Raw genomic sequence first — 13,969 nt, forward strand, 5'->3', positions numbered from 1 at the left:
ACACGCCAGAGCTCCGCCCAATTGAGAAATACTGGGCTATTGTCAAACGGAACCTAAAGAAGACCAAAAAACCGCTAAGGACGAGCAGCAGTTCAAGGCAAACTGGCTTTCTGCGGCGAAGAAGGCTGTACAAAATCTGATGGCAAGGGTTAAGCGTAAGGCCCGGCAATTCAGATTTGGAAAAGCGGAAGCCTAACTGAATATTTTTCCTGAATTTTATACTAATTAAACTTGAAAAAGAAATTTAATTTGATTTTTTAAATAAACGATTTCACCGATTTACACGCGTTTTGCCTTGACCAAATTTTGACCGTATCACCCTTTACTTCTTTCAGCCATTCAATTGGTGCGGGACAAAGCGTATAAAACGCACATTTGAAGCATTCCATAAAATATGGATCAACTTCCAACACTTAACACATTTCTTCCACCGAACCTTTGCACTCACAAATCAGACTCTACTCCAATAATGAACTTCTTAGAAGATGAAATTATCGGTATAAGATTCTATGCCGGATCGGCATAAACAAGCTTTCTAAAAATTGACATTGTCCTCCCAGTGCAACCGCACTGCATTAGTCTGAAAAAAATAATTCGTGTTTCTAAGATTTTTTTAATGCCCCGCTTTTTTGTTTGTATTTTATTAATGTTCCTTTTTTTGAAAAGTATATAACAACCCTAAATTTATCTCTCCGGTATTTGTTAATTTTAAGTTTAGTATCGCAATTGGTGTGAGGAATGAATCACCCTTCAGTTATAACCTCACAAAAAAGAAAAAAATATCAAAAAAGCGATATGTTATAAAAATTAATCCAAATTATTTTTCAAACGGTAATTAATACGATCAACTTTGATCATTATTGTTAACGATATAAAAGAATTGTAAGAAAAGGCTTTTTCAATATGTTAATTGAACATTGAGTACGTTCGACTGCAAGAACGATTCAAAAATAGAGGACCTGAAAAGAAAAGAACACTTCCACTACCTATGCTTTTAAGTTGATTGCAGAGTGTTTCTTTCTTTACTTGAACGAACAGCATAATCAACAGCAAATGCATCAGATTTCCACCGCAAAGCAATGTCCCGAATAACATATGTCAGAAAAGTGGACGTCCTTATTAGAAAGTGTGATGCAATCGAAAACGATCAGCTTTCCCCCATTCATTGTGTGTATGTGTCGTTTACGTTAAAAGACCATTGCTTGTCGCAATAGCAATAAGTAATAGACCAACAAAAACGTTACAATAATAGTTTATCATACATCTATGAAGTGGTCCTGGGAAGGAAGCAGATTGTGGAAAATAAAAAAAAAACCCAGTAAAACTGCATTCATCTGGGAAATGCACTCTTTCAGATTGAGCCGTCGAACTTGTTCGGATGGTTTTTTTTCTCGGCAATTTAGTGGCCTTGCCAAGTTTGCTCCTGCAGGATGAACGGCTCCCGGACAATAGCTTTTATTTTATTGACATCGTTACGGTAAGATAAATTCTATCTTCTGCCGCATGCCCTATAATAAATGTAGAGTTTTTTTTTTCTGTTGAATATGAATGGTTCTTGTAAAGATTATATCACATAAAAGTTTTGTTGAGGAATTTAAAAAAGTTGGTAGATATAGTTTTATTCAACTTCTTTTTTCAAAGTATTTTATTGAGATTATTGGCACTTTTGAGGAACTAAGTAATAGTTAATTTATAAAGGATGTAGTGCACAGCTTCTGAAAAAACTACTTCTCCTTTTAGTCTGGGAAAACGTCGTCGTTCAAGATTAACTGGACTGTGTGCTTTCCACTAACCTCAAACAGCATTTATCAAGTTGTAAAAATACTTCATATGATCGCCCCTTGTAGTGCGCGCCGACAAAGAGCGAACAAAAAAAATGGATGGAGTTATATCATTATTTTTCTCATAAAGATGGAATCCATCGACTGTAACCAACAAACTACGACGACAACGAAAACGGTTTCTATTCACTTCTTCATGTTTCATGTTCGGTTTGCCAATAAAAAGTGCTAAAATTAAACGGAAAACATTGTGACCGAGTTGTCACAATTTAAGTTGTTTTTTCCGATCGCTTTGGTGCACTAAAATAGTGATTCCACCTCAAAAGCTGAAACTTTTCAAATCAGTTTTAAGTATGAAATGCTATAGATATGATATTTAAAACACCAATCTGTTCGCTGCCTATATTTCTTGTTCTCTAACTTTTGGTCTTCATCTAGAGAGATGAAGACCAAAAGTTAGAGAACAAGAAATATAGGCAGCGAACAGATTGGTGTTTTAAATATCATATCTATAGCATTTCATACTTAAAACTGATTTGAAAAGTTTCAGCTTTTGAGGTGGAATCACTATTTTAGTGCACCAAAGCCAGAGAGCTGGCTCAACACGATTTTTTATTTCATCTCCTACACTCTTGCGTTGTCACTTCTTCTAAACGTTTTAAAATACTCTTTCGCTCTCTTACTCTTTTATTCTTTTACTCTCTTACTCTCTTACTCTCTTACTCTCTTACTCTCTTACTATATTACTCTCTTACTCTCTTTCTCTCTTACTCTCTTACTCTCTTACTCTCTTACTCTCTTACTCTCTTACTCTCTTACTCTCTTACTCTCTTACTCTCTTACTCTCTTACTCTCTTACTATCTTACTATCTTACTCTTTTACTGTCTAAATTTCTTACTCTCTTACTCTACTCCTCTCTTACTCTCTTACTCTCTTATTTTCTTACTCTATTACTCTCTTACTCTCTTACTCTCTTACTCTCTTTCTCTCTTTCTCTCTAACTCTCTAACTCTCTTACTCTCTTACTCTCTTACTCTCTTACTCTCTTACTCTCTTACTCTCTTACTCTCTTACTCTCTTACTCTCTTACTCTCTTACTCTCTTACTCTCTTACTCTCTTACTCTCTTACTCTATTACTCTCTTACTCTCTCACTGTCTTAATTTCTTACTCTCATACTCTATTCCTCTCTTACTCTCTTACTCTCTTACTCTCTTACTCTCTTATTTTCTTACTCTATTACTCTCTTACTCTTTTACTCTCTTACTCTCTTACTCTCTTACTTTCTTACTCTCTTACTCTCTTACTCTCTTACTCTCTAACTCTCTTACTCTCTCATTCTCTTACTCTCTTACTCTCTTACTCTCTTGCTCTCTTACTTTCTTACTCCATTCTTAACCCTTTTGAAATACTCCCTTTCTCTTTTACCCTATTTCTCCCTAGCTCCCCTTTTTTTACTCTTCTATTCTCTTTCTCTCTAGTTCTACTTTTCTCCATACATTTTTCCATCATCTATATGACTTTCAAGCTAACTGAGGGTCCTTATTTTCAATTTTTGAGGATAGTTTTGGTGTTTTTTCCTTACTTCTTCTCCAAGTCTCTCCAATACTGAAAACAAATGGATCAAAGTTGAACAATTTCAATGATTGCTTTTTTTGCCTTTTTCTGGTCATTTTTAACTCTATCAATTTTTTTTTCATCAAAGTTTTAGGCCTCTGAACATTTTATTTTTTTATTTATTTATTTATTGCAAACAGATACATAAAATTAATACATTTGAGTTAGTGTCCAATGGCTTCGCCGTTCCTTAATATTTTTTCCTAATATTTATGATTTTTATTCTTTTATATCATCTACTTTGCACGGTTTTTTTTCCTTCTTTATTTGATCATAAGCTTACAATATTTTAACCTTGAAATTTATTTCTTCTCAGTTGAACATCCAACTTCCCATCAACCATCTGATGAAGTGGAAATAAAAAAAAATCCCTTCACAAACCACAAGCGAGCGCCCTCAATTGAATTTTTCCTCAAATAAACACACACACACACACGTACTCGCACAAAATTTTTCGATCGGAAATGCTTCCAGGATGCTCTGTGGATGGGAAAGACACATCAAACCTGTGAATTCCAGAATGTAACAGCACTCGACTCGCTGTACTAAATATGTAAGCTCTCGAGCTACTCTACGCCCGCGGGGCTTTTGGCGGTAGTGGTTTGATTTGTTTAGAATTGTAAAAAAAAAAAGTTGAGATGATTTTAGAATTAAAAAAAAATCCTAACTTTTCTGTTTAATGACTATATCTCACAAGTGTACACCTTTTTACTTAATTAAATAAAATCTATCATTATTAAATTTATGTTTGATTTGTCGTATAAACTACCGTGCATCGTTCAATTCGAAAAATAACGAGTAGATTTTTGCTTTGAACATCACATTTTTGCAACACAATGACCGCAACCTTTCTGGACTGCACGCATATAAAGGGTTCGTACATAAATGACGACGAATGAGATTTCTCGTATGACTGTTATAAAATAGAGAAAAATATCCTTAGTTACAAGACTAAGATGATGAAAAGTAATACAAGTTTTAACTATTCCCAAGAAATTGGGTAAATTCTCTTGTTACATAAAGACAAAAAATAAGATTCAACTGTCCGATCATTGTTCATGTCCGGTCCATCATCGATGCATATTACAGAGTGTAAATGCCAAACCCATCCGAGGAAATGGTTTTATGAGAGTAGCAAGCATCTGAGTATGAAGTATAGAGAGCAAAAGAAGAAAAAAACTGTAATAGTTGTTTGTACCATCCCGGAACTAACATATCATAAGCTTGTCATCGTCATTCATGACAGAAATGTTCCCGTTCTTTTTTTTTTGCTGTTGTTATCCCTTTTTTCTGTCTGTTGTCATTCGACCTACCATGCTAGTTTACAGCAGCATGGGGTCGTCCTTCTTTTCCCGTGGCACGTGATCTATGGGAAGCTGCATGTGGGATGACGGTAATCAAACTCATGAAATAAATGTGGCATTTTAGTGCACATGCTTACAGTTCGGGTATTAGGATACTATGATCATGGCAGGCCATTCTTTCGCATACTTGAAGGGGTTTTGTGCTGCCGTAGGACAAAATATGTACCACTTTTTTTTGGGCTTAGCTTGAAAGATAATGAAAAGTTTACCGGAAGGGGAAATATTTTATGGATTAAAAAGAAAAAAAACCTTCGGAACAATAAATTTTTCTTGAGGAATTGGAAAATTAGATAACGTTGGTTAAACCACATTAAACGCTTATGCTATCTTAACATATTAAGGACCGCGAAGAAATCTAAGCCGGGCAACACAAATATCTCAGAACCCATTACACCAGATTTTAAAAATTAAGTACACATAAAGAATTTTTTTTATTATCTGACGGGTTTCTATAGGAGGTTTTAAAATTTCCGTTAAACCGCCGACTGTGGACTAGAGGATAGTGTTTAAGTCTTCTAAGCCAGAGGTCATGAGCCCCTGCTGGAATTGGATCTTTGAGAACCAGCAAGGTTTTTTCCCAAACGCTCTGTAACTTCAAACCTGATAGTTTTTCCCATCAGACATATTTTTCGAGCTTTGCTGGACTCTCCGCTTGTTCAGATATGCCCCAGGGAAGCAATTTGGGACCGATAATTTGATAATTTTTATCATCTTTTTGCCTTTCTTACAGAAAGGTATAGTTATCGGTCGATTTAGGAGATCCTTAATTATGGGTCTTTGATATACCATTGTAGGTACCTATCGAATCAGCTCGACGAGTTCAGACGATGTCAGTGTATTTGTGTGTATCAGTGTGATTTTTTGTAAACCAACAAGGTAAAAAAAAATTTAGAAAAATTTGAAATGTTAATCGAACTTCCAACTTCTCCTGCTTCTAAACTCGGTTGTTAAAATAACTGTCAATACTGATGAAAATTAATAAAAAGAACTCTAATACAGGTGTATTCTTCAAAATCATTTCCATCGAAGACAGAATGCAGTTTTAGATTGAAGGAAGAAAGTTACAATTGAAAATAAATTTAAAATTTACATAGGGGAGATGGCCACCTCTAGTAAAACGCTTATTTAACCATAGAGAACAGCTATCATTGTTTCGTGTTCAGACACTCAAATAGTCTATTGCCTAATTGGATTAAACTTGAAAAAGTAGATAAAAACGTTTAAAAATGCATTTTAAAATGTTTTTCCGGAAGCTGAAAACCAGTCACTGTAGGGGCGTAATGAGAGCCCCAGGGGGCAGTATAAGCACCATTAATCGGGGCACGATGAGCGTTTTCTGCCGTGGAATCTAGCAGCGATTTCGACTCGATAAAGTCAACTGAATGATAGAGCTACTGCTTGACTTTTATCATCTGTCTATTTGGCTTATTGGTAAGGTGTCGGAGAGGTAATCAGTAGATTCGAGTTCGATTCCTGGTCAAGGTGATTTTTTTTCATTTCTCATTCATGATCGATGCACTAAACGGTGAGGCATAGATTCATCAAACAAAGCAACAACAAAATAATCTAGGTCTGTTTGTAGAATTCAAAGAATTAACACATGCTCATACATTATGTTTCTGGTGTTTTGTTTGACGGTTGATGCTACTAGCCGTATAATGTAACAATCAAAAAAATCAATCATGAATGGTATGTGAAAAAAATCCCCTCGAACAGGAATCGAACTCGAGTCTACTGATTACCTTTCCGACACCTTACCAATAGGCCAAATCGACAGATGAAACAAGTCAAGCAGTAGCTCTATTATTCAGTTGACTTGATCGAGTTGAATTCGCTGCTAGATTATACGGCAGAAAACGCTCATCGTGCCCTGATTGGTAGTGCTCTGTTCACTCCAGGTCAACAAATTTAAGTGAAAACGCGTTTTAAAATTGATTGAAGTGCAAAGTCAAAAATTGACAAACAATGTGTAAATCATGTTGCGGTGCGTATTTAGGTATTTTGTGTATTTTGTTCAAAACCTTCAAAGAAAGTTGTGCAGTAGGGTGTCTCATTATGTCTAAGAACGATTTTGATACAACCCTGCTCATTCCGGATGAAGTTTAAACAGCTGATTTCTGCTGTGTGTTCTTGTTTACAGTCCATCTAAAAACTCTGTGTATCGTGAGTTCCAGTGAGAAGCAACTTCCCGGAAAGCGAAGAATATCGTGCACAAATGATGTACTTTCCCCAAAATTTCGCTGTGTCTGTTGGCGAGAATGGAAGTAGTAAGCATTAGAGCGGTCCGAAATGCAATTCGAAAGCATAGAGAGGAAAGCAGCTTCGTGGACAAAAAAAAACTGGGCGGAAATCAGGTCCGGTGGACAAAACTGTGAACCGGTAAGTCATGCGTGCTTACGCCCCAGTAAGAAAATTGCCTCATTTCAGGATAGGGCCAAATAAGTGGGATCTTTTCTCTTCGCACAGTCGATTTAGTCAAGGCAAGATTGGGTCTAAAGACATAAAAGAAGCAGAAAAAGCCGAAATGGGGCGCAGACGAGGGTATGAACGGTAATGGGGTAAAAACAGGTCAAGACGGAAATGGTCATAGACTTTGCCATTAGTTCGCGAACGCATTCAGAGATCTCACGCAAAAATTCAGAGATCCTCTAATTAGTTCAAATACAGAAACGTGTGGTGTTTTGTTCTTCCCGTTAAAATTGTGGAACAGGAACTACCACCCGCAGAAGAGTCCAAGAAGAAATCTATTGGTGACAGACAATATTAGAACTCCAGGTGTAACGGGGTCCCTCGTCTCGTCCATAATCAAATACAGCTGGCAACGATGCGAGAAGTTAAGAAGAGTGTAAACGTCAACTGGGCGAAAACGGAAGAGCGTAATCGTAATCGGAATGTGCAACTCATCAGGATTGTGGTGCAATAGTAGTGCGGATATCACCTCGTTAAACTTACAGTTTAGATTACATGAAAATACTCTGTAATATCACGAATATCTACTGTAGATAGAAATTGCGATTACCGCCGTAAGTTAGAATTATCTGATCCTTATATTCTCAATGAACTCATTAGTATTCAGTTTATAGTATACACAACTTGATTGTGAGGTTATCCCAGTCGAGCTATCTCCTCATCCAGCTATATTCACAGAATAGGACCGTGGTAAACGCTGTAAGTTATAATTAGCTTAAATAGACATGATTGACTCATATTTGACTCTCCTTAGTAGTAAACTGATCGTGAGATAAGCGTAGTAGAGCCATTCATTGATCCGGTTAGACTAACAGCAATAAGACCCGTTGATAAGCTCGGACAAAATACTAAACGTGAGTTAACTAAAGTCTTACTAAGAATTGAATGTAACGAATTCATATTTCCCCAGGGATTTAAAATATAGACGTGAAATCTCCACGGCGTATTCATTATCCGGAAACACCAGGTAATCCTACGCCATTTTACCGTTGTCCATAACCGTCCCCTAATTGGTTCCTGAACATTAATAGGACCCCGCTGTTTCGAGTTTAACTCTAAACTGACTCAATCCCAGAGCGTCTTGCGCGACGCCCTATAACGTCGACCAACAACCGCTACAACGTTGGTTTGACCGACACCGGTACCTGGTTCAGCACCCAAGGTGGGACCAGGTACGCCATTGCCGCGCGCCGCTTCGCTTACCGTCGAAGACCCAACAGTGCCCGGTTCAGCACCCAAGGTGGGGCCGGGTACAATCTGCGAGAACCAGCGGACCTCTAAGCCGACCTCAACGAACCCGAGCTCGACGCCGAAGGAGGAAGAAGGAGCACATTCCCGCTACTTTTCCCGCAACACAGCTCAAGGTTAGATAGAAGTAAGAAAGTGGTGGGTGGAATCTGCAAGATAATAAAGGGTACCAATTTGCTAAGCCGAGGAGTTTTCCCTTAGATTTCCTGAACTTCCCTGCAACGTAGTATTTTTGTGGTAAGCGTGCCGACCTTAGGGATTGTTAGGGGTTCACTGCACTTTCTATCGATTGGCTAACAGCTAGTCTTACAGATGTTTATGTATCTTAGGCGAGAATCGTAAACAGCAGTTGGCAATGATTTTTTTCTCTATAGTTTTCGCTGTTGGTTGTTTGTTTGAAAATGCACCTGACGTCACGAATAGTCATGGTTACATTGTTTACAAAAAAAAACTTTTACTAACACATAGCACGGGATTTCCATCGCCACCTGAGATGTGTATACAGGTTGATCAACAACAATATTGTTGTTGAAAGGTGACATGAAAGAAAAATATCCAACATGTGTGCTGCATCACATTTTTGTTAATGTTTACATGTTAAAATTGCTGTATGCATGAGTAGTAGGGTGATTTGCCAATCGTTGCACAGCTAAGCACATGATTTTGGTTTTTAGGCTATATCAAAGTCATGTTAACCGAATTCACTCGAAACAGCTTGTCTGTGCCCAATAGTTGCACAGGTAAATTTTATGTCGTGCCTTATGTTGTCCGATTTTTTCCAATGGTTGCACATATTAAAAACCTTCTTAAGGCTCTGCCGCCATGTGGTCAAAGAGGCTGATATTTGTTTAGGAAGCTTATTATGAGAACTTCTAGTTCAAATGAGGCCCTTAGAGCCAAAGGGGTATAAGTGCATAAAACCTGATTTCGAGAAAAAAGCACTTGAACTTCGTTGTGTTTCAGTAAATTCCATAGATATTTTTTATGATTTTTTTTCATGTGAATGATTTTTCTAAATAAAAACAAAGCATTTTACAACATTTTCCCAAAAAACAACGTTTATTTGACGTTTATTGAGGCGTAACATATTTTTTAAATTTGGTACTTATACCCCTTTGGCTCCAAACACATGCACTTATACCCCTTTGCCACCAAATAAATTCACTAATACCCCTTTGCCACCAACAATTTTCACATCCAGGTTTTTTCATCATATTGATATGGGTAAGAAACCATAAATATTCATTGCTACAAGAGTCAATTAGTTTTAGTATAAAGATATTTTTTGTTGTTTTGATGAGAAATATACTCTGGTAGGTACAGTAGGTTAAGAGATTTTATGGCTGAAGATCGACCTGGTCTTGGCAACTTCTACTAAATCTCTCCAAACAACGTTTTTTCATCAAGATTAATTTATAATAATTCGTGAAAGGTATTTTTCACTAAATTCCAATCACCACGTGTTTTGTACGTCTTTGCCCAATCAATTGGGTATTGGAATGGGACTTGCGGTCACTCTGAGTTGGTTTTTTACAGTAAATTAACGATAGGCGCTTCAATATTAACCCAATCATCTCGTTCAAATACATTTTTTTTGTACTTTATAAGCCTTTAATCCGTGATACACTTCATATATCCAGAAATCAGGAATTTGTGATCCGCTAATTTGTTATTGAAATAGAAAAAATAAATAAATATATTAATTTTTTTTCTCCTAGAATTATCACTAAATGCAATCAGATGAATCATAGTTGATGGTAAATTTTTAAACATCATCAGCTATTCAAAAGAAAAGTGAATTACATTAATTTTAAAATTTTTTGGTCCCGATGAAAAAACATTACTTTCATGAAATCAAGTTAGGGTTGGTGGCAAAGGGGTATAAGTACATCAGTTTAATGGACTTTGGAGGCAAAGGGGTATAAGTGCAGCACTTATACCCCTTTGGCTCCAAACAAAAAGGAAATTTCAGTTAGCACGATTTTTTCAACGAGATCTAAACATAACAAAATAATGAAATAAAATTATGATTAAAATAGCATATGATGATTGACAGTCAAGGATTCGTTCTAGATGGTTATCTCGATTTTCTCCATTTTGTCACTTATACCCCTTTGGCTCCAAGGGCCTCAAATGAAATTCAATTTGAAGACGCCCCCTTTTGAGGGGAGTCTTCCATATAAACCGACACTGAGAAAATTCAGACCCGAAATCTAAATAAAAACACAAAGCCGCGCTGGTTTGAAACTGTGGAATAGCATTTATTTCACGTGAAATTCTCATAGAAACTCATATCTACCGCTGTATTTCACCGGAGCCACCTGAGTGCAGTGTTATTTGACCTTTTTTGCCCAGTTTTGAGCTTTTTTCCTCATATGTTCTACCAACATAAAATTCTATGCCATTGCCATTCCAAAGCTGTAAGGTATTTAATAATTTTTTAAGTAAATATTTACAGGTCAAAGGGTAAAAGGACGCGATCTGTTTTGCCCTCCTTTACTCCTATGAAGAAGAAGTCATTTTACAAAATAATTACTTTAGAACTCATTTGAGAGTCGATCGATTTTAACATAATGAATATCAATTTGAAGCTTAAAAATGGACTCAAGCACTCCCAAAGTTTCAGATCTTTCGTCCGATATTTTTAATCGTAATAAATCTGTTCAAAAAGTAAACTGAGAAAAATATCTTTTTCATGAAAGCGGGATTATTTGTATTGGATTGTATCCCATTAACGCGAAAACTATTGCCCAGAATGAATTTTTCCCAGAATGACAAATACCCGAAATCAAACCCCAGAATGAACCATTTCCCAGAAAAAAATTCTCCAGAATGCACCATTTACCAGAATGTTTTTCCCAGAATGGACCATTTCCCAGAATTTTTTTCCCCTGAATGCAACATTTCCCAGAATGACCTCTTATATTTTTATTTGTTTTTTTTTAATGAATTCTTGTGAATTCCATATGATTCGAAATTCATTTTTTCAAATTGATTTTATAAATGAAACTACAACTTTGAAATTTTTCAACTTAATTTATTTTAGAACCAATATTGTGCTTTGTTTATGGTTTATGGTACTTTAATTGATTCAATGCTTACCATGGTCCTTTAAAAAAACGTTTTGGTATCCGACTCCTCACGCTGCGCGTTCGAACTTGAAAGAAGTTTTGTCCTTCACGCTGTCGCGTGGCGGACGGGGCTAAGGGATCACCCCTAGCTTTCACGCACACCTAGGAAGCCCCGGCAGACCTAGACCAATGTAATGGGGCCGCCGCTTCCGACGGCGGGTCGGCGGCCACCTCGGATTTGGAAGCTTCGGCGGCTTTGTGCCGCCTCAGCCCCTTCATCCTCGCTGGTTGCGGCTTTGCCGCAAAAGAATTAAGTTATGAAACCCCATTTTTTTTTGTAATAATTCCGTTTTTTTTTATTAATTTCTAGTAAGGATAAATGTTTTCAATTTTCTGGGAAATGGTTCTTTTGGCGAGAAAATTTCTAGTAAATGGTTCATTCCGGTGAAAAAATTTCTGGGAAATGGTACATTCTGGCGAAAATTTTTCTGGGGAATGGTTCTTCTGGGGAAAAAAATTCTGGGGAATGGTTATTTCTGGCCATTGAAATTCTGGCGATTTTTCATTCTGGGCAATGGTTTTCGGGTAAATGGAGTACAACCTTGTATTGAATGTAACCTCTGTAGCATTTCATCAAACTTCAAGAAATATTAATTTCACATTGAAATCTTTCCCAACAATGTTATACAATAAGGGCCAAATAAAGTTTCACCCAAAAGTGTCTGGTCAATCTCGACGGCAGATTTGAATTTCTGAAAAATTGCACATGATATGATAATATTTCGGGTCTTCCAACCTTCGACTTCGAGTTTTTTGGGATTTAGGATCGTAGTTTTGCTATTGTACAATATTTTGACAATATTATTATCGAAATCAAGAGGTCCGCTGTTGACATGAAATATAATTCTTTTGAATCTTTAGAATCTTTGAATAAAATGTGGAATGAATGGTCGGGGTAAAGGAGTTCTTAATAAATCTGATACAAAATGAGTTCCTTAAAGCCAAAGCAGTTTAATGATTTTGACACTTTTCAGACATTTGAAGTTGCCTGACTTTCATACCTACATATGTTTTTTCAATGAGTTAAATAATTTTAAAACTTAAATTTTAAGATTTGTAGATAGAAACAATATATTCATGAAAATATGTAGTGTCTTTGAACCAAGGTTAAATTGTTTTAAATCTACATAGAGTGCATAAAACGGGAAAATTCTGAGTGGGAAACAGTTAATTAGAGCACAGAAATTACCAAAATTACACCAAAATTAGATTACGTAAATATCCGCTAATTCAGCAAAAAAATGTTATATTAAAAGACAATCCGAGTTTTTTCCAGTTGCATGTAATCAATGAACGTGTTAAATTTTGGTATGTAAATTTGTATGTAGGAAAAAAAAATCATATTAAATCATGCAGCAAATTCAAATAAGTCTGAGATGAAGTTTGTCTTTGATTAGTTGTTTAAGCTATTCTTAAGTTTCATGTTTTGCCAACATAAGAAGAAGCAAAGAATGTCATGAAAAAAGTTATAACCATTTCAAAATAAAAAAACAAATTGGAATCCACTGGAAAGTATTGTAACATAGCAGGCTGTGCTTGCTGGAGGAATTCAATAATTTCATGACATGTTTTTGCGAAGATTTTATAACTCAACTAATTCATTGGCTATGCAAAGCAGTTGATTGCGATTTTTTTCCATTTTCATCATACGGTTGAACAATTTTCAAATAAGCAATCAAAAACACTAAAGTTTCAAAATATTGAATTTGGTTTTTTGTGTGACATTGAATATAATTTCTAAGGTGCAAGTGAGATTTGGTTTTAGTTCATATGAAATGAATAAAAAGAACCAAAAAATATTCCAAAAATGAAAAAAATAAGTTTATCAAACTTTTAGTACATCTCTGGTGATTTTTGAATGAAAATTTTCATTTCCCATATAAACAATCCTTATAAATCAAAGCACTTTACGCTAACTCAGGACTCAATTAATTGCTTCCGAAAATTTTATTGCTGTTTGTGGCAGTTAAAAGCAAGCAAACAAAGTTTAAAGAAGTATACAAATTAATAAAATTTAAATTTCCATACAAATCTTGCAGCGGACTTATGTACAACAATGAGGCAGGAGAGGTTTAGCGGACCAATTGTTGCACGATCCGATATTTTAGCTGGTTATACTTGGATCGTAATTTTTTTTCAAAATCATGGTGTTAAAATTGTCCAACAAACGTTTTGTAGAGAAAACCGATACGAAAAATATTTTGTTCTGACGTAAAACCTTATTTGCCGTGGAAGGAATCTTAAGGTTTTGGTTAACAATTAGCACAAAAACCGCGCGAAAAAAAACATGGAAAATTAAAAATGTCATTAGATGAATATTTTACAACAGAAAATATCGCAAAAAGCCTCATTTCATCAG

Source organism: Uranotaenia lowii, chromosome 2 (genome assembly GCF_029784155.1).
Source record: "Uranotaenia lowii strain MFRU-FL chromosome 2, ASM2978415v1, whole genome shotgun sequence".
NCBI classification, from domain to species: domain Eukaryota; kingdom Metazoa; phylum Arthropoda; class Insecta; order Diptera; family Culicidae; genus Uranotaenia; species Uranotaenia lowii.